The sequence below is a fragment of the Pholis gunnellus genome, assembly GCF_910591455.1.
Source record: "Pholis gunnellus genome assembly, chromosome: 19".
NCBI classification, from domain to species: domain Eukaryota; kingdom Metazoa; phylum Chordata; class Actinopteri; order Perciformes; family Pholidae; genus Pholis; species Pholis gunnellus.
The window spans coordinates 14755225-14778395 of record NC_136546.1 but is presented as its reverse complement, the minus strand read 5'-3'; positions in this window follow the sequence as shown (position 1 = coordinate 14778395).

Here is a 23171-nt window from a genome sequence, read left to right as displayed (position 1 = left end):
GGTTCTTTCATGTTTCTGGCTGATGTGAGTATACATGTCTATAGCCTATACTCTTGTACATTTTGGCTGGACTATATTATCTTGTGTACGTTAAATGTTATTGGCATAGCAACAGAAATGTGCACTAATAACTAATAGAACACTGGAAATTAAGCTCCAATAGTTACGTTAAGTCATGTTGGGGAGTTGTTTTGTGTGATTCGCACAAAGAAAGGATGCAATAATCCATGTTAAACTGGATGAACTCCTGTACGCAGGATGTGCTTTTTAATTTCCCTGTTTGCCTCGATTGGCAAACACGACACCTTAGGGATAAATAGCATTATTCTAGGGAACCAAGGCCACATATGTTTCCTGGCCATGGTGAAAAAAATAAAAAATAAAAACACTTTTTGCATCTTTAATCCGCTGTAAAAAATAATTTTCGGCAGGTTTTTTTAGTAACTACATTATGCAATCTGTAGTAGAAAGTACTGCCTTAAAGTATGGTTTCTATTATGATCACAAACCATCCTGTGGCACCTGTAATGTTGTCATCTAAAAAGAATAATGTGTATTATTAGCCATGTGGTTTTGTAATTTGGCTTGTTACTGAGCTCATGAAACATATGATAATGTCAGCATCCAGTGTCTGAAATGAAATAGCAGCTATAGCTATGCGGGGCTTCTTTACTGTCTGACACAGATGATGTCATTGATATTATAACTAGTTCGAAGAACGTATTCAAATATCAGAATTCAGTTAATTGAGGAGAAAATATTCTGCTCTGGCTGACGGGTGGTCCCAGATGCAGTATCTGAGACCACCCGTCAGTATCCATTTATAGACATTTATAAATGGCTACAGTAGGTTTCAACCTCAAGACTTAAAGGCTGAGGTTGCCAACATGTATTTACAGCAATCAAATACTCTTCTATTCTCTGCCAAAATGTTCAACTGGAGTAAACACTTGCTGCTTCACTTGTCCACGCCATTGCTAATACAAAAAAAAAACAAGGACAACAACAGCCAAACCTGTTCTTTATATGTGTCAGTCAAGCTTAGCCTATTTTATAGCCACAGCATTTGACTCATTTTTATTTGCATTTCATAGTGGGCTTGCGTGCCTTTCCATCAGGCAACAATGAATTATCTTTACCTCCTAGTATTGTCACAGTAAAAATGCATTGTGCTTAGTGCAGATATTGCTGCTTTTTATAGGTAATCCTTGTGTTATTGATTGCAGGAAAAGCTGGCTGAGGATGGATTTTCTTCAGTGACAGTGACAATCACCGAGGTAATGTCCACTTTCACTGCTAGCAGGCACTTAAGCTTGTTATTTAACGTCACCTGGAGGATTTATTTGTGGCTGCATGCTCATTATCCCTGTCTTCATTTACTCTTTGATCTTCTTAGCAGTCTGTACATACATGTAACAACCCTGTCGTGTGTATCCCCATTTAAAATGTAGTGGATATTTACAATAGTGAGACAGCTGCTCAACTGTGAATGAATCTACTTACTCTGGATATATTTGACTGTTTTGTGTTTTCTATGCACAGTGTACATAAAAAAAGTATATATTAAGTATGAAAAGTAAATGAAGTCTATAAAAGCATGTTAGTCTGTGACCTTATGCCAACAAAATAATTGTCCACAAGTTTAATGGTTAGAAATACTTTCTTAAGCATTAAATCAAGTTGCCTTTGACTTAGCACCTCTAGATACAAGATAAACGTCGGATAATATTGTGCTGATTAAACCTACAGCCTTATTAAAGGTGTCTGTAAGGATTTTCTTTTTCTTAAGACGAGTCTTATGTCAGCCCTTCAAACACGCTTGGGTACTAATTTAGACTTAAGTCCTGAGGAGCCTTACTGGGTTATCAGGAAAGGTTAAAATGGGTGTGCAAGTTCACTGTCTGCACACGGGAGAAAGGGTCAAAGGATATAGAAATGTTCCTTTTTCAGTCAGTTTTTTTTTAACCTTTTGTTTTAATTTGTCTTTCAGCCCGGGATGAGTGGGAGCCACACAGATGTGTGGTGCAACACCTTCCCCTGCACAGGAGAAGCATGACCACCCCCTGACAACCTGCCCTCTTCTTCGGCTCACCTGAGACCACCCTTCAGCCAGAGCAGGGAGACTACCAACCAAAATGTCCTCCCACAAACGCAGCTTCCAGTGCTTCAATGCTATCGGCGGTGAAGGCTCACACAAGTCTTCTCTCCCCTTCAAGCATTGCACCAGCCGACTCCCCAGGATCCACCACCATGGCATGGTGGCCCACCATGAACCTCTTGAGGAATGCTGCTTTTGCTCTCATTACAGACTTACCCAGGCCCAGGAAGCGATACAAACTCAGGTCACACCTTTGTGTCACACTCATACCCCATGTCACCACCAGTATGTTCTCAGGGGACCGACCAGGCCTGAGGAGCACCCTGTGGCACATTCGGGCCACGTCCCTCATCACCGGTACAATAAGAGGGTGGTGCTGGTGAAGAACAGCGACCCCTCATCCAGGAAGACCATCGTCTTGCACCGCAGGAGTCTGCGAAGTTTTGGGCTTTTCTTAGAGGAAGTTTCGGACCTCATGCAGTACCATATCAGGAAGTTGTGCACTCTGGAGGGCCGCAAGGTAAGGTCATCAAACCCTGGAAATAGGTTATGAAAAGATATGTTTAGTTTGTAAGTTACTTTTAACTTGACATAACCTACAGAGTTTGGGAGCACAGGGGTTGTATTAGATTTTATTTTATGATCAAGAAACTGTGTTTGACACTAAATGAAAACTGTCCATTGCGTTTTACTGAATTGAAAAGGATGGCCGATTTTGAAATCAACCATGAGTTGGGTTTGGCGCTCAAAAAGTACTCTCAGAAATATGTCGGAGTGAAAGAGAGGCCTCTAGTGACCGGACTGATTCCCTACTAAATCCCAGCTGAGAGCTTTGTAAACTATTACAAACACACAAATATAACGTTTTTTTTTATGGCAACATTCAACATTTTTTTACAATAAACACTCCACATCATATAAAAAGTATACATATTTAATTATTGGCTTGATTATTATTGACACATATCAGACTACTGCATCTTTCGCCATGGAAATAAATAATGACATTGGGGAGTTAAAACCTTCAAAAAGGTGCACCCTCTCTATTTTTTATTTATACTTACTTTGAAATTGTTTGCCATCTATTCCATACTGCGCAAAATAACTTTTGAAATAGGAAAGTCTACCTCGTGCCCTAAAATGTCACTGAATTGTATGGAAACATCCAACAACGGATGTTACCATCCAAATCCACATGATATTCTGTTTTATTTGAATTTAACTGTTCAGTTTCTGGGACTGCATGCTGATGTAGAGGCTCACAGCAAGAGGGACCTGGGTTTGATCCCGTCTGTGAGGAGTTTACATGTGCTGCCCGTTTTATTGAGGGTTCCCTCCGGGTTCCTCCCACAGTCCAAAGACAGGCAACCTAAAGCAGCTTAGGTTAATTGATGACTCTAAATGGCAGTGTAGATGTGAATGTGAATGGTTGTCTGTCTTGAGTGTCAGCCCTGCAATAGTCTGGCGACCTGTTCAGGGTGAACCCTGCCTTCGCCCAATGTCAGCTGAATAGGAAGCGGTTACGGGTGTTCAATTTCTTTTACCAGTATGATCATTTCACTATAGGAGGAATACCGATGTAACTAGATATACTATAAGTTTGAGTTGCTTTGGATTTAGTAGTTTGTTATAATCTAAGTCTTCTAGTGGGATAAATATTTTGAGTGTGTGCATGAGAGAATGAAACGAGGATATTCCCTCACACATACATTCATCAGATTGTGGGTATCTCTCCAAACCTCATTAATCTTGGTCACATCAGAGCTATTTTTGAGAGAGGGAGGAAAAACAGGTCAACGTTGAAACTCCACTCCCCTACTTTCATACCAGAGGTGTCTCAGAAATGTGTCTTCCACAGTGGCAATTACTTATCTTCACCTGGGCTTTGTGTGACCACGGATGAAGCCATTCATCTGCCTTCACCGATATTGGATTTGAAATTCAAAAATGCACTTTCATCAAAACTGACTGCTTACTAGCAAAATAAAATCAACAAAACTCTCAATATTATAGTCTGTGTTTCTCGAAATTACATAGCTGTCAGTAGTGAACAGAAGCAGCGGTATTCATTAATGTGTGTCTTGAAAACGCAAAAGCAGACTTACATAAGTAACAAAAAACAAGTAGGAATGCGTATTTTATACAATCTATTTTGCTACTTCACCACATGATAAATACAAATATACAAAATAAATGATACTGATTTAATTCAGTATTATATTTGTTTCCTTGTTATTTGAAGATGTAGAATACAACGAAGAAGTCGAACCCTTTTAACCTCGGTGAAAGTACATTTTTTAAACAAACCAGTGTGGTTTGAAAGTGTTTCATTAGTAATTTGTGACTAACAATTAGAGAAAAAAGAGGCGTAATCCTAAGGGACAATATCTGTTTATCAGTATGTAAACAAAATCCTGTAGCTACTTCTATTAGGCCTTTGCATGGAGATGCTGAGGAAAAGAGGTCAGTACACACTCACTCCCTAGATTAGCATTCAGCCATTCAGGCTAATCACTTGTGAGACAAGAGACTCATATTTTAATTCAACCCACTGTCATGATGAAGATGATTAGCATCCTTGTTGTCAGCCATCCACTTTTGTCGATCACCTTGCAATACCAGCGGGCATAAAGAGAGACTTGGTGTTTCTGTTGCATTGTACATTTTAGGAGGAAGACATCTCCTAAAGCAAAGTAAATCAAAGTAATGATGTTGCGTTCATAAATTGCAAAGCACCCTGTTCTGCTTGTTTATATAATTCTGTCTACTATTTTTTCACACCCAGCAAGCTTGAAATACTGTTGAGCATTACGTGTGGCTCTTACAAATGACAACGGAAGCTCACCGTTGCAATAATGCCCCGTCATTGTGACGTTTCCCTGAGATCATCCTGGATTAGCATATTTATCTTGTCTTTGACTCACAGCTTGACTCACAGCCTTCTCTGCAAGGATTCAGAGCACTCAGTTGCACACAAAAGGGGAAATGCATACACCCAATTATAATAGTATCATCATAACTTCTGAAATGTTTCCCTCTAGATATTTTTCTATTTGCTACAGTCCTATATTTTTAGTAAAAGAACAGGCATTCACTAAAAGCATGACTACAAACTAACATCAGTCTAACACATTAACGTTTAAAACATGGCTACTGGACACTTGTGATATTAAACAATATCAAAAGGATAAAACCCATACTCAACGTTATTTGAGAAATAAAAAAGTTAAAGGAAAAGTGGCCACAGAACCTTAAATCTTGGTCAAATAAGAGCTACATTAAAGGACAAGTTCTGCAGCTCAGACCATAGCACCAACACTGTAGTGTTCAACCTCCACTATGATCACAGTCTCATAAATATGGACTCAGTTGCAAAATTACAAATGCCCACCAGGCGTTACGGTTCCAAAACTCTGCACTAGATACGTCTCATTCTACTCTCTTAAGTGTTCTGCATTTAGTTTGTTCAAACCTACAGTGACTAGAAAAGCTGACAAGGACCGATAGCCAAAAGACAAATAAATATTTATCTTTAGCCTGAAATCTACCTCGTGAAATTCCCCATCTACTTCAAATTATGGCTCGCCAACGCCATTTAATTCCAACTGTTTTAAATCAAACATGCTTGTAATCTCTGTTCATCAGTATTTTTAATTTTTGCTATAAACTTCATTCGGTAAACAGGCTCACTCTCAACTCATACTTCCTGTTCTTCTGTTTCAGATTGACAATGTTCAGAGTCTTATGCAGTGCCCCAGTGTGCTTGTCTGCGTGGGACGTGAACCTTCTCACCAGTCCATTATGGAGAATTTTCACAAAACATCTGATGACAAACTTTCAAGTGTGAAGTCACACTCCAACGGCTGCAATGAAGAACATGGCGGTAGGAAAAATAGTTATAATTGTCACAGATATCAGTTCTGAATTATGTTTTTCAAGGAATTACTAATTACACTCTAAGCTGTGTTTCACTGGTGAAGTATCTGCAATATACAGTACAATTGTTTTACACACAATGAGCTATGTCATCTATTTGTTTTTGTGTTGTCTTTTTTGTGTCTTGATTGTAAACCAAGGAATTCCAACTAAGAAAAGTGCCACCAATCAACAACCGGAAACTGACAGATCTACCAGGCAGTCAGTGGCATCTGACAAGTCATTGCCTGATGGAACCGACTCTCCGGATAATGTGGACTCCTGCCCGAATACTGGTGATGGAATGAGAGATGATGAGATAGAGAAACGGGTTCGTGTTAATAAAGATGGCAGTTTGTCTATGGAAATGAAAGTGCGCTTCCGGCTTCCAAATGACGAAACAATACATTGGTCGACAGAAGTAAGAAAGACATCAGGCGGGACCTGTGAGTTCCTGCAAAGACACAATAACCCCCGTTTTGCACAGGTCAGCTATTCAGAATCTGAAAACATCTCTGCTGGTGAGCAAGATGAGGCTTACATCACGAGGCGCTATCAAAGACGTACAGAGGAGCCTCACTGTCCTCACTGCTGCAGTGACTGTCAGGATTACGACATCTGGAAAAACGTCCCAGGGACACAAGGGGCAACTCGCTGCATTCGAACTTCCAGCTCAAGTGCATCCTCACATACGATGGTCTCTAGAAAGACAGTGGTTGAAAGGCAAACTAGCGAAGAGCATACAGAAGAGCATATAGAACAAGTAGTGCAGAGAGAAACTTGTGTGGAGCAGACTGTTGAGGTAGCTGAAATTGTAGAGTACTGCACCATCAGGAGTGGTACTTGCTCCCCAAAGTACATCGCGCAATCCTCCCCACCGGACAATTGTGAGGTGTGTGTTGACAGTTCCTCAAATGATCAGGTCAATGTCAATACTGCTCAAATACCAGAGCAAAATGAACAAACAGAATCTGCTTCTAGTGCTTCCTCTGAGGTTTTAACAGACAACGAGGAGGATTATGAGGAGGATATCCCACTGAGTGCTTCAAGAGCATCTTCTCAGTCTAGTAAACCTGAAAGGGAAGAGACCACTGGAAGTGCAGTGTTAGATACAGCATCATCAATGCAACCTTCATGCCTGAGTTCTACAGATAGAACATCCAATGCTTCAGGGCACTCAAGCAAGTCAAGGAAATCCACGAAATCCTACACTTGTAATTGCGGAGTGTCTAAAGATCTGGAAGATGACTCAAAATGGCAAATCAATGCCCAATCTGATGAGGAAGGTGGGATACAAAGAGATCAACCAAGTGCCATGTCTGTCAAATCAAATACTTCTGGCAGATCAAATGAATCTGAAGAAATACAGAATACGGAGTCTGAAGACGTAGAGGAGAAAAGATCTAAAAGTGCCATGTCAGTTCATTCAAATGCCTCTACAAAATGCGATGTTTTAGAAGTCACAGCTGAAGAAATGCAAGCACACGATGATGAAGAATCCCAAGAAAGACCATTGAGCAGCATGTCTGGGAAATCCTCTAAAACTGAAAAATCAATGAAGTCAGAAGTGGCAGCTGAACAACATAAATCAGAGGTGGATGTTGATGAAGAACGAGCATTTAGTTCAATGTCATCAAAATCCAAAGCTTCTATTAAATCGAAAGGATCAAGAGTCTCTTGTCTTCTGGATGAAGAACAAGATGAGGAGGTAACTGAGCAAAGGACGTCAAAAAAGGCTAAAGCTAGTTTTGAGGAAGAGGAGGGAGCTGAAGAGGCTGGAGAAGATCAAGAGAGAGTGCCGAGTGTCACTTCAACCAAATCAAAAACATCGGAATCATCTGAAGTTCCTAATAAAGAAAGTGATGACAATCATGAAAATGGAAATGATGGACAGCTAACTGAAGATGATGACGCTGAAGCGAGAGCATCCAGTGCTTTGTCAGAAAAATCAGTCAGGTCCAAATCATCTGCAATATCCAGTAAGTCAAAAGAATTTAAAGATAGTTCTGAGGAAAACAACAATGATGAGGAAATTGCAGAAAGAGCACCGAGTGCAATGTCAGCCAAATCTGCAATGTCAAATGCCTCAGCAGTATCTACAAAATCATATATGTCAGCTAAATCAGCTAAATCAACACAGTCGAATATTTCTGCCAAATCTAATATGTCACAAAGAGCTCCAAGCATTTTGTCAACTACATCTGCTAAATCTGCACGGTCAAATTCTTCAGCAATATCTAAGAAACCAAGAGTTCCGTCTGACAACTGTGGTGCTGCTCCAGAAGAAAGTGTTGTTGAAGAGGAGACTGAAGGGAGATCAGAGACCGCAATGTCAGTACAGTCAGTTGAGTCAAGCATTTCTGTGAGATCAAACAGGTCAAAATGTTCTGCTCGTGTTCCAGTTGAAGAAAGCTCTGAGAGCCCTGATGAAGAAAATGACAAAGAGCAGACTGAAGAAAGAGCAGCAAGCAGCATGTCAGTCAAATCAGTCCAGTCACACGTTTCTGAAATATCTATAAAGTCTGCAAAGAGAGCATCAAGTGCTTTGTCAGCTAAATCAGCAAAGTCACATGTTTCTACAAAATCTACAAAATCAAAAGCTTCTGATGTTCAGTCTGTCAAAACTGATGCCATCACTGATGAAGAAGATGATAAAGAGGAAGCTGAAGAGAGAGCACAGAGTGCCATTTCAACAAAAACTGCAAAGTCAATTATTTCTGCAATATCAACTGAGTCAAAAGAACTGGATGGTCCAGCTGAGGAAAATATATCTGATCATGAGGAACATGCAGAGAGAGCTCCAAGCAATATATCAGTCAGATCAGCAAAATCAGCAAAGTCAAATGTTTCCACAACATCAAGAAGATCAAACGTTTCTGAAGTTCCCTTGGAAGACGGTGTTGACAACCCTGAGGATAGAGTTGTTGAAGGGGAGAGTGAAGGAAGAGCACTGAGCTCAATGTCAATACAGTCTGTTCAATCAAGCAGTTCTACAAGATCAAATAGGTCTAAATGTTCTACTCATGTTCCAGTTGAAGAAAGCTCTGAGAGCCCTGATGAAGAAAATGACAAAGAGCAAACTGAAGAAAGAGCAGCAAGCAGCATGTCAGTCAAATCAGTCCAGTCACACGTTTCTGAAATATCTATAAAGTCTGCAAAGAGAGCATCAAGTGCTTTGTCAGCTAAATCAGCAAAGTCACATGTTTCTACAAAATCTACAAAATCAAAAGCTTCTGAGGTTCAGTCTGTCAAAACTGATGCCATTACTGATGAAGAAGATGATGAAGAGGAAGCTGAAGAGAGAGCACAGAGTGCCATGTCAACAAAAACTACAAAGTCAACTGTTTCTGCAATATCAACTGAGTCAAAAGAACTGGATGGTCCAGCTGAGGAAAATATATCTGATCATGAGGAACATGCAGAGAGAGCTCCAAGCAATATATCAGTCAGATCAGCAAAATCAGCAAAATCAGCAAAGTCAAATGTTTCCACAACATCAAGAAGATCAAACGTTTCTGAAGTTCCCTTGGAAGACGGTGTTGACAACCCTGAGGATAGAGTTGTTGAAGGAGAGAGTGAAGGAAGAGCACTGAGCTCAATGTCAATACAGTCTGTTCAATCAAGCAGTTCCACAAGATCAAACAGGTCAAAATGTTCGGCTCGTGTTCCAACTGAAGAAAGCTCTGAGAGCCCTGATGAAAAAAATGACAAAGAGCAAACTGAAGAAAGAGCAGCAAGCAGCATGTCAGTCAAATCAGTCCAGTCACACGTTTCTGAAATATCTATAAAGTCTGCAAAGAGAGCATCTAGTGCTTTGTCAGCTAAATCAGCAAAGTCACATGTTTCTACAAAATCTACAAAATCAAAAGCTTCTGAGGTTCAGTCTGTCAAAACTGATGCCATTACTGATGAAGAAGATGATGAAGAGGAAGCTCAAGAGAGAGCACAGAGTGCCATGTCAGCAAAAACTACAAAGTCAACTGTTTCTGCAATATCAACTGAGTCAAAAGAACTGGATGGTCCAGCTGAGGAAAATATATCTGATCATGAGGAACATGCAGAGAGAGCTCCAAGCAATATATCAGTCAGATCAGCAAAATCAGCAAAGTCAAATGTTTCTACAACATCAAGAAGATCAAAAGTTTCTGAAGTTCCCTTGGAAAACGGGTTTGACAACCCTGAGGATAGAGTTGTTGAAGGGGAGAGTGAAGGAAGAGCACTGAGCTCAATGTCAATACAGTCTGTTCAATCAAGCAGTTCTAAAAGATCAAATAGGTCTAAATGTTCTACTCATGTTCCAGTTGAAGAAAGCTCTGAGAGCCCTGATGAAGAAAATGACAAAGAGCAAACTGAAGAAAGAGCAGCAAGCAGCATGTCAGTCAAATCAGTCCAGTCACACGTTTCTGAAATATCTATAAAGTCTGCAAAGAGAGCATCAAGTGCTTTGTCAGCTAAATCAGCAAAGTCACATGTTTCTACAAAATCTACAAAATCAAAAGCTTCTGAGGTTCAGTCTGTCAAAACTGATGCCATCACTGATGAAGAAGATGATGAAGAGGAAGCTCAAGAGAGAGCACAGAGTGCCATGTCAGCAAAAACTACAAAGTCAACTGTTTCTGCAATATCAACTGAGTCAAAAGGACTGGATGGCCCAGCCGAGGAAAATATATCTGATCATGAGGAACATGCAGAGAGAGCTCCAAGCAATATATCAGTCAGATCAGCAAAATCAGCAAAATCAGCAAAGTCAAATGTTTCCACAACATCAAGAAGATCAAACGTTTCTGAAGTTCCCTTGGAAGACGGTGTTGACAATCCTGAGGATAGAGTTGTTGAAGGAGAGAGTGAAGGAAGAGCACTGAGCTCAATGTCAATACAGTCTGTTCAATCAAGCAGTTCTACAAGATCAAATAGGTCTAAATGTTCTGCTCATGTTCCAGCTGAAGAAAGTTCCGAAGAGCAGACTGAAGAAAGAGCAGCAAGCAGCATGTCAGCCAAATCAGTCCAGTCACACATTTCTGAAATATCTATAAAGTCTGCAAAGAGAGCATCAAGTGCTTTGTCAGCTAAATCAGCAAAGTCACATGTTTCTACAAAATCTATAAAATCAAAAGCTTCTGAGGTTCAGTGTGTCAAAACTGATGCCATTACTGATGAAGAAGATGATGAAGAGGAAGCTGAAGAGAGAGCACAGAGTGCCATGTCAACAAAAACTACAAAGTCAACTGTTTCTGCAATATCAACTGAGTCAAAAGGACTGGATGGCCCAGCCGAGGAAAATATATCTGATCACGAGGAACATGCAGAGAGAGCTCCAAGCCATATATCAGTCAGATCAGCAAAGTCAGCAAAGTCAAATGTTTCAGCAGTATCTAAGAAATCAAGAGCTTCTGATGTTCCAGCTGAAGAAAGCTTTGCGAGCTCCTATGTAGAGAATGACAAAGAGCAAAATGAAGAAAGAGCAGCAAGCTGCATTTCAGTCAGATCAGTTCAATCTACTGTTTCTAAACGATCTATTAAGTCACATGCCTCTGGTGTTACTACTGATGATGTGGTCGAACACTTGAAACCTACAGAGAGAGCCCCTAGCGCCTTGTCAGCCAAATCAGCTAAATCACATGCCTCTGCAAAATCTACGAAATCCAATGCTTCTGAAGTTTGCTCTGTCAAAACTACTGACATTTCTGATGAAGGGAATGGTGAAGAGGAAGCTCAAGAGAGAACGCAGAGTGCAATGTCAGCCAAGACCACACAGTCAACCATGTCTTTAAAATCAAGTAAGTCAAAAGTCTATGAAGTTCCTTCAGAAGAAAACCTGTCAAATGACGAGGAGACTTTACAAAGACCACAAAGCACCTTGTCAGCTAAATCAGACAGTTCTGCCAAATCGACATGGACAAATATCTCTACAAAGTCTAGGAAGTCAAAATCCTCAAATACTCAAGGGGAAGAGAATCATGGGGAGACTATTGAGCGAGCACCGAGCAGTATCTCCATCAAATCAGCAAAATCAAGATATTCAAATGCTTCAGCAGTATCAAAGAAATCAAAAGCTGCTGAAGATGGTGCTGACATTGCTGATGACAGCACTGAAGAAGATACTGAGGCGAGAGCAATGAGCTCAATGTCTACCAAATCAGGGAAGACAAATGTAACATCAACATCTACAAAATCAAAAGCTTCTCATGGTCTTCAAAATGTAAACAGTGAAGACGATGGTGGAAATGAAGCTGAAAAGAGAGCAGAAAGTCTCATGTCAATTAAATCATCAAAGTCAGATCTGTCCCTGAGGTCAAGGAAATCAAACGTTTCGCAACAGACAGCTGAGACAAATGCTGAAGAGGTAGATGAAACAGAGAGGACTCCAAGTGTTTCATCAGTGAAGTCAAATGTTTCTACGAGAACCACAAAGTCCAACATATCTGCAATTAGTCATAATGAAATGACTGACGTAAGACCACATAGTAAAATGTCAAGTAAATCAGCAAAGTCCAAAAAATCGAATAAACTGATAGCTCCTACTAAAGTTCCTACTATAGAATGTTCGGATACTTCTCATGAAGGAAATGCTCAAGATAAATCTGAGAGAACTCCAAGTGCCATGTCAGCAAAGTCAAATACGTCAGTGAGATCAAGGAAATCCAAAGTTTCTGATGTTCCTGCTGATGAAAAGGAAGAGAGAACACTTAGCCCTGTGTCTTCAAAATCCACTTATTCTGAAATGTTAGGCACATCTAAAATCCCTGCTCTGACAGTTGAGGAAAGTGAAGACAGAGCACCTACAGCCATGTCATCAAAGTCCAAGGTTTCAGCACGTTCAAATAAGTCAACGGCATCTGAGTTTCAAGAAAAGAAAAGTGAAAGGCGGCCAAAAAGTACTTTATCTGTTAAGTCAAATATCTCTGTGAAATCTCGAAAATCCAAAGCAACTGATATTTTAACAGCTGAATGTGTGGAAAATAAGGAGTCAGTTCATGTTCCTGCTAAGAAGAAGACCAGTGTTTCTCCAATAACTGCAGGGGAAGATGTGAATCCTGGAGACAAGAGTAAGCCCCCATCTAGTTTGCATGAGGAAGAGAAACAAGATACAGTTGATAAAAGGAGTTGTAACTCGAAGACAAGCAAGTCAAATGCGGATGACTTTGAGCTGGTCCCATCTAGCCTTCCAAATGCATCTCCTACTGAGGTAGTGAGTGATTGGCTGAATTCAATACCAGCAGACGGTGATTCGTATTTGTATGAAATGGAGGAATTTAATGAAAACTGTGATGGACAAAACAATGGCCACACAACAGAGGAAATTAACAGAATGGACGATAACGAAAACAATAACTCTGCAGCTGCGAATACAGAAAACACAAATGAAGGAGTTATGATGAACAGTGTCCTGAATGATGACAGCCAAACAAGCCCAGAGGCACCAAATGCGGATAATATCTGTACTCAGAGAGATGACGCCTCAAAAATATTCAACTCCTCCGTACAGGTGATGAAAGTACTTTTAAATCCAAAGGTCGACAGATGTAACAGTTTGCCAGAAATTTCTCCTGTGTGTGGACGTAAACTAAGCACTTCAGCTAGAGGTCTTCTGGATTGCCTTGTGAAGTTGCAGTTAATAGACCATACTCCTGAAAATGCAAACGAAAAGGATGAAAGATATCAAGAGCTAATGAAAATTCTTAAATCTCTTTGGCTTTGTGATACTCCAGAAAACGAAAAGAAAATGTTGAAGAACGGTGATCACCATTCTGTGGACGATGAATGCCTTCATACCTCATCTTCTGGTGTGGATGTCAACAGTGGCTCTACGGGCTCCGGGAACAGTAGTGACGGTGTGAATGTTAATGTGTCTCAACCACATACAAGAACAGATAAGATAGGGAAAGTACAAGAAGTCTGTGAAGATGAAGCAGAAGCAGATGTAGAAGGAATGCATGAGGAAAAACAAAAGGAAGATGATCCAGCATCAGATGAAACAATTAGAAGCAATGATAGTCCTAGAGAACTATCTGAAACACCACCCTCCTCAAACAAGAGTTCGGGAAACGACAGCAAAAGGATTTCTCAAAATCCCGATCCTGTTTGGGTCTTAACCTTATTAACTAAAGTAGAAAAGCAGTTCATGGCACACTATGTTGATGCAATGAGAGAGTTCAAAGTCAGATGGAACTTGGATAATAATGAGCAGCTTGACCTGATGATAAGTGAGCTTAAAACCGAGGTTCAAACAAGAATTCAAAAAAGTATAAACAGGGAACTGAGGAAAATTCAAGGTCAATCAGGCGTACCAAGACCCCCTAAAGAAGCTTCAACCATACAAACGGAAGGGATAAGACGGAGGCTGAAGAATATACTCAATCAGTCAATTGATCCCCAAGCAGAAAAAAGTGATGATTCAGCGACAGGCACATCTTACAGTGACCAGCGCAGTGAGAACGAAGATGAATTTTGTCCATGTGAAACATGCATTGAGAAAAAAATGACATCTAGGCCACCACTTCCTGCAGAAGTTATGAATGCTGCACCTGTCATTATGGAATTTGACCTGAGGAGGATTCTGGTGATGAAGAATGGTGATCCTGGCAATACACAAGCAATCACCTGTGCATCTCACTCTGAAAATGATACTGAAACAAAAACAGCAGAAATATTTGTAGAAAACATTATTGTCAGAGCTGTAAGAGAAGTGGAAGAAGATGAGGTACACCATGATACTAAAGATGAGTTTGCAGTTGCAGCAGATGATTTGTGTCAAGATGCAGGTCAAGAAGATGCGTCTGAAAACAATGAAGCAGAAGAAGCAGTCAAAGAATTATCAAAAGAAGAAGCAAAAACTGAGGATGAGACTGATATAAAACGAGAGATTGCTGCAGACGACTCGAAGGAAGAGATTGATAAAGCCACCACTGCTGAAGATGAAAATTTAGAAGAGGATGATGTGGCAACAACTGAAAATGAATCTGACAAAGATGAGGCTGTGGAAGCAGTTGATCATGATGAAGAGATTCCTGCCACAAGTGCAGATGAGTCTGAAGATGAGAACGATGCCACAACTTGTGAATTGTCAAAAGAACCAGCTGAAATAGAAACAACTGAAGATGAGCTTGTTGCAGAAAAGGAAACAACTGTTACAAGTGAGGACGAACTAAAGGAAGAGGCTGATGAAGCCGCCACAGCTGAAGAAGAAAATGCAGAAGAGACCACTATGGCAGCCACAAGTGAACATGACTCTGACAAAGATGAGGCTGTGGAAGAAGGGACAGTCGATGATGAGGAGATTGCTGCCATGAGTGCAGATGAGGAGATTGCTGCCATGAGTGCAGATGAGTCTGCAGATGAGGGTGATGCAACATCCTTAGCTGAGGAATTATCAAAAGAAGAAGCAGAAACTGAGAATGAGACTGATGTAGAACGAGAGATTGCTGTGGACGAGTCAAAGGAAGAGACTGCTAAAGCCACCACTGCTGACGATAAAAATGCAGAAGAGGATGATGTGGCAACAACTGAAAATGAATCTGACAAAGATGAGGCTGTGGAAGCAGTTGATCATGATGAAGAGATTCCTGCCACAAGTGCAGATGAGTCTGAAGATGAGAGCGATGCCACAACTTGTGAATTGTCAAAAGAACCAGCTGAAATAGAAACAACTGAAGATGAGCTTGTTGCAGAAAAGGAAACAGCTGTTACAATTGAGGACGAACTTAAGGAAGAGGCTGATGAAGCCGCCACAGCTGAAGAAGAAAATGCAGAAGAGACCACTATGGCAGCCACAAGTGAACATGACTCTGACAAAGATGAGGCTGTGGAAGAAGGGACAGTCGATGATGACGAGGAGATTGCTGCCACGAGTGCAGATGAGTCTGAAGATGAGAACAATGCCACAACTTGTGAATTGTCAAAAGAACCAGCTGAAATAGAAACAACTGAAGATGAGCTTGTTGCAGAAAAGGAAACAGCTGTTACAAGTGAGGACGAACTTAAGGAAGAGGCTGATGAAGCCGCCACAGCTGAAGAAGAAAATGCAGAAGAGACCACTATGGCAGCCACAAGTGAACATGAATCTGACAAAGATGAGGCTGTGGAAGAAGAGACAGTCGATGATGACGAGGAGATTGCTGGGGATGAGAACAATGACGCAGCGACAGCTGATGAATTGTCAAAAGAACCGGCTGAAGAAGCAGAAACTGAAGATGAGATGGCAGCAGAAGAGACTGCTGTGGTAGCTGAAAATGAGGCTGACAATGAAGAAGCTGGGGAAGAAGACATTCTGGCCACCACTGCTGATGAGTCTGCAGATGAGAACAGTAGCACGGCCACAGCTGATAATGAATCATCTAAGGAAACTGAAAAAGCAGAAATTGAAGGTGAGATTTCTGTTGAGGAGGGTGCTGGCACAAGTGAAGATGAATCGAATGAAGAGGCTGCTGAAGATGAAAATGCAGCAGATGTAGGAGACACAACTGCACATGAATCTGAACATGAGGAGGCTGTGGCAGCAGAGAAAACTGAAGACGTTAAAGAGACTGCTGACACCAGTAATGATGATTCTGCAGAGAGTTTAGATGCCACCACAAATGAAGATGAAACTGCAGAGGAGAATGATGCAACAGGTGATGAATTGTCAAAGGAACCTGCTGAAGAACCAACGACTGAAGATGAGCTTGTTGTAGAAAAGGAGATTGCTGTTACGAGTGAGGATGAATTTAAGGAAGAGGCTGCTGAAGCCGCCACGGCTGAAGAAGAAAATGCAGAAGAGACCACTATGGCAACGCCAGGTGAACATGAATCTGACAAAGATAAGGCTGAGGAAGAAGGGGCAGTTAATGATGATGATAATGATGATGATGAGGATATTGCTGCCAGAAGTGCAGATGAGTCTGAAGATGAGAACGATGACACAACTGATGAATCGTCAAAAGAGCCAGCTGAAGAAGCAAAAACTGAAGATGAGATGGCTGTAGAAAAAGAGATCACAAGTGAAGATGAATCAAAGGAAGAGATTGCTGAAGATGAAATTACAGCAGAAGAGACTGCTGGGGAAGCCACGACTGAAAATGAATCTGACAATGAGGAAGATGTGGAAGAAGAGTCAAAGATAGAGCTTGCAGAAGACGAAAATACTGCAGAGGACTCTCATGTGGCAGTCACAACTGAAGATGAACCTGACGAGGATGAACCTGCCGCAAACGATGAAGATGAAAGTGCAGGCACTGATAAAACTGGAGATGAAAGTGCTGCCGCAAACGATGAAGATGAAAGTGCAGGCACTGATAAAACTGGAGATGAAAGTGCTGTAGAAAAAGATGTTAATGTCACAAGTGAACATGGATCTGACGACGAAGAGGCTGTGGAAGTAGGGACGATTGAAGATGTGCAAGAAACTGTTGCTGAAGAAGGTTCTGCAGAAGGCACGGATGCCACCACAGATGATAATGAAACTACAGAGGAGCATGCTTACACAATCAAAGCTGATGGATTGTCAAAAGAACCATCTGAAGGTGAAGATGAGGTTGCAATGGAGAAAGAGGGTGCTACCACAGATGAGGATGACACCAAGGAGGAGACTGCTGAAGTAGTCACAGCCACGGAAAAAGAAGATGTGGGTGAAGAGGAAATCGGTGAAGCTGATAATGAACCAAATGAAGAGGAGATGGAAGAAACCACAGAACTTGTGGAAAAGGATGATAATGTAGAAGCTGAATCTACAATAGAAGAAAGCTCCAAAGCTGTGACTGAAAATGAATCTGAGGAAGAGAGCGATGAATCAGCCACAGATGAAAATGAATCAGTAAATAACACAACAACAGATGCCAATGAGACTGGAGGAGAAGAGGATTATTCAAAAGTTAAAAATGACAATGAATCAAGAGAGGAACATTCAGAAACCAAGTGTGAGACTGTCGATGACAGTGTAGGAGAAGATGAAAATTCAGAAGAGGCTGAAGAGCCCAGAAATGAAAATGAGAGTCTAAGTGAGGCAGAACATGCTGAAGTGGCATCAGCTGAAGAGCTCCATGACACAGTGTCAGATTTTGTTCAAGAAGAAGAAAAAGGTAAAGAGGACGACAATGACAATGACAACGAGGAACTAGACGAAGGTGAAACAACTGGAGAAGAATCGGAAGAGGCTGGAAGTGATGGGGAGGAATGTGCTGAAAATGAAAGTGCTACAGAGTCTGGAGCTACATGTGAACGTGAAACAGCAGAAGAAGAATCGGGAGAGCTTGAAATGACAGGGAATGAGATTACTGAGAGTGACGGTGGAGAAGAATGTGGAGCAGAAGGTGCATCGGCAGGAGAGGAGGTTGGGGAAGCCCAAACAGCAAGGGAAGATAACAGTGAAAATGAATCTGCAGAAGATAACAGACAGCAACTTACAGAAGGAGAAGAAGAAAGTGACGTGAATGAAGACCATCAAGAAGATGCCATTACTGAGACAAACGATGAAACAGAAGGGCCCGATGATGTGGTGGAGCTAAGGCCAGATGAGGATGCGGAGGAATTATCAGAAAACAGTGGCGAAAACATACCAGTGGAAGATGTAGATGAACATAATGAGGAACAAGGAACAAATGTAACACTATGTGAATGCATTAACATCACCAATGGAAGCCGTGATAATGATGAAGATGTCGGAGCCTCCGAAAAAGAGGAGGAGGAAACTGAGGCAGCCAATGAAGACTGGAGAGGAAACCAGGGAGCTTCAGCTGATGGAGAAGATGAGGCAGAGGATGATTCAGACGAACCGGAGGAAGAAAGTGATCGTGGAGAGCAAGATTTGGTTCCAAGCAAAACGGATAATCAAGAGGCGGATACAGGAGCAGCTGAGAAAATGACATTAATCACACTTGATACCGTGATCAAAGTGAATGCAGAATCTGAGGATGGTGCTTATGCTGATGTTGAGGATTCCGAGACTGAAATAAACAGCCAAGGAGACGCAAGAAGCCTCGAGTCAAAAACTTATATTTCATCATAAGTTGACTGTGACTCTGCAAAAGGCTCAGGGGAAGTGATAGAGAGTGAGATGCAGGAGTAAAACCTGGAGTCTACAGTAGTACATAACAAGTAGACAGCAAATAATATACACGCACTGAGCAGTCTGAGGTCATTCTTTTCATTTTAAGTCATTAAGTCCAGAGAAGACCGAACAAGAACTGTAAAGTGAAGAAAGCTAGACGATTGTTCTAGATTATTCTAATTTTATTTTCTGTTTTTTCTTGTTAAACAAGCACTAAATAATAAAGCACTTTGTTTTAGCATATCTAATGCTGCGATTGAACACATGCACAACAAGTACTGATCATGCAGTTGTATGAAAAAGGAATCATTAAAACTTGAATGTATATATTACACTATATATGTAGGATGTTTGTATAGTTTTAATGCAATACTAAATGGGTCTTAAGCACATATACTGTAGTTTTTCTTCAAATTACTGCAGTATGTTTCCTCAATTTTTGCTGCTCAACATTTATTTGCAGGATTAAGTAAGTCTCTGAATGTATTTCATCTAACCAAAAGTATTATTTAAAGATTTTTGATTCTAAAGTTGAGATTTAAAGTTATATATTTTTCTAGATTATATTTTTGGAGAGCCAGAAAATGCTGATAATATTTATTTTTAATGTAATACTTACTATTGTGCAGATACAGTACTGCTCACGGCAGTATTTCGTTGCTGGCTTCAAAGACCAAAACTGGATGATGATTAACATCAAGTAACTGTGTTATAGCTTTAAATTGGCTTCTTTAGCAAATGAACAGGTACATCTGGAAAGTAGCAAAAGTCATGGCAGGGTTTTATGCATCACGACAGGCCCTCCTATTGTTCTGTATTTTAGACCATTCAACAGTGTTTATCAGTAAGAAAATATGCTATTCTTTGTGTTACAGAGGTTATTACCTTTGCTGAATGTACTGTACTTATTGTCTCATAAATAAAAAAAATACTTTAAAGTCATTTTTGTTAGTCGTTTGTATGACACAATTCAAAGTTTATATACAGAGTCACATGATCAGTACAACGTGTCAGTGTTTTAATATTTTGAAGATCATATTGAATTATGGTGAGTGATTTCCAGAATTAAAACCACATCAAACTGGTTGATGCACACTTCCATTGCTGATCAACAGTGTCATCCAGAAGGACTTTCTGCACCCTATATTACTGACAGTCAGTAAAGAACTTTGTGGGTACGGGTTCTTTCTACTATAAGATACTTAAAAACGTAATATATATTTAACACAAATATAATCAAATTCTGTGGAAAGGTATGGTGAATGAGTGTGTGAGGCTGTCTTTTGAGACTCCATTCACACTCCTTCTGCTGTGAGCGCCATTAGACAGAGCTGATGGATGTGCCTCTCTCAGAGTTCCCTTTAGCAGTCTCTTGTGGTCATGTGACATACATAATTGGTGTCACTCTGATTGACTGCATAACACCACAGTCAGGGGCATGAAAAAAATCTTAATGACTACCAGCTACTAACGTGTCAACAATGTGAAATTGTTCCTCAATGAGGAAGTGTGACAGTAACAGTAATCCTGTGATAAAATGTAAATAATGAAAAAAAACCCATCGGTTTCTGAATGAAATACAACGATACTATTCCTCTCTTCAATATTTATCATTACCTCTTTCATATATCAATGCTGCATTAATGTTTGACTTGATGAGATGACACCAATCTTCAAATCTTTTGGAAAAGCAGAGTTTTTTTTCTTTGAGGAAGCACCTGCTTGCTGGCACAGAGCTATTTCCACGGTACACACTGGAAGAGTGAGGAACGTCATCCGGAGCACAATAATAAGGGGCTTTCCCGCAGCCATGTTTACCTCAGAGCAACTTGCCTCTGGAACAGCTGCACAGACTTGCTCCCAACTGCAGACGTGTCTTTTAGAGCGTGACAGGTACTGGGAAACATTGAGTTTATGCGACATACAATATCAGGTTAATGGGTCATTTTACTATACATATGGAAGTTAACAATTATATGAACAACTCATAAAACAATAACTAAATGTAGCTAATTATATGTCCTAAAATGCCTTTAAATTTGCAGTGTGCTTGATGTCTGCTGACTAACGAAGGAAAGGAATCAGGAAAAGTGAAGCTCTCCCAAAACTCATGAACATCCCAGAGGAACAGCAGAAGTGCCCGGTGAATGCATAAGGCAGTTCAATTGTTCCGTGTTTATTGACAATCACTTTGTCTTTTTAAGGCAAATGCAGGAGCGAGACCTTCTCTCACCGCATGTGTGACAGAGGACAGAAATGGTTCCCACACAGACAGGAAGTCAAAGAGGGGCCTCTTGTGATGTAGAGGGGGATCAAAATCGAAAGAAGTGTGTCTTTGTGTGTTGATGTGTGTGTGCACCTGTGAAGAAATCAAAGCTTGATAAACACTGACTGAGCACTTACTGTTAATATTCTAGTAAATATATTTAATCTGATATCATGAATGTCCAGTTTGACCACACACTATCACACACATCTGCATGGAGAGACATTTTCAGAGGCATGCAGTGCACACTCACATTGATGACGGGAATTGAAAAGCTCATTGGCAGCATTTATGCTTTTGGCCAGGACCGCGCTAGTAAAGGAGACCAACGCTCCCTTTCTTTCCCACCGTTGTTCAGGTTATCCTGCGGGGCCACTTATGACCCTCCTGCAGGCAGGATGCAATGTCTGGGGACCCCAACAGGGCTGTACACAAGCATCCGCCAAGCCCTGGGAAGAAAACAAGGGCTGATGGAAAACCAGAAGAAGTTAGTAACCAGGACGCACTCAATAACACTTGCCATGCACCTGCAGCCTGTGTGTGTGTATGCGCAGTGAAGTGAGTTCCTTCGGAGAACTACAGCACAGCACAGTCCCCACACACAGCACAGGTGGTCCAAACAAAAACCTGTGAAGTGTTGCCCAGAGAGTAATATCCCCACGTTGCGTGTTGTATAAAGCCCCCCATAGGAAACAAACACTTCCGGTGCTGTAAGATTTATTGTTCCCCGCACTTATAGGTCACAACATACTCTGAATGATATCTTCCTCGCAAGGCTCTTTGATTCCTCCTTAATAGTGTTTAATAGTCATTTAGCATGCAAAGCAGAAACAAAAGGGTCATAATTACTGCTGGATAACCCAAGGACATATTGTTTTGTGTTTATTGTTTCCATCCCTGAAGAAGAGGGGTGAATTCCCCCTTCAGTGCATTGTGTGGTGAGAATAGGAAAGACCTGGTTAACAGTGCTGTATGGTGTGAAAACCCAAAGCATTGTTATACTTTGATAGATTGACCGCACATCAGTTTGCGATTTCTTTCCCCCAATGTCACTGACTTTGCATCCGTATTCACATCCGCACACCTTCCTCTGCACCAGATACAGACATACAAGCATTACGCAACAGAAATCCCCAAAGTTCAACACTCTGTTGAACCATTCCTACATAGGAGGTCAATGATAAGGTTATCTATTAATAGAAACGGCATGAATGTAGGGAAAAGCTGGTGTCTTGAAATGGACCTACTTTAGTAGAGTCAGGGTTTAAAAGAAGACTATCTACGCCCTCTAGGGTCAACATTGGGGAACATCAACAAGCAAACAAAGTATGGTAAACCTCAGTGGAATCAGTACTTTGAAGACATTTCACTCTTCTAATCTAGTGTTTATAAATAGTTTATCGCTCATATATTTAGTCTGTCTCATGTTAGATCATTCTCTGGTTACATGCACACTCTTCTTCGTGCTTTCTGCCTCTGCTGCTGTTGAGCTCATGCACACACAGACACAAAACCTCACGAGCTCACAGAATTCACACCGTAAACATTTGTTATTTAGCAATAAATTGTCTTGTATTTTCACATGCATTTGACTAACAGATTAACTAACAGAGAATAGTAACAAGCAACACCTAAAGTTAAACATTAAACAAATAAATAAAATGGTAATAAAAATCTATTTAGAAGTAGCCTGTTTATGATGTCTTCACCTTAAAATGGCTGTCCTCTACCTGACAGGCAAAAATGGTTAAATGACGGTTGTAGAGCGAGACGGACGATTTCATTTCAAATGTGTGCAGATATTCCGACATTGTTCCTCAATTACAGGGTTTCAATATCAGTTCACAACATCCATCTTGTGGTAATAATGT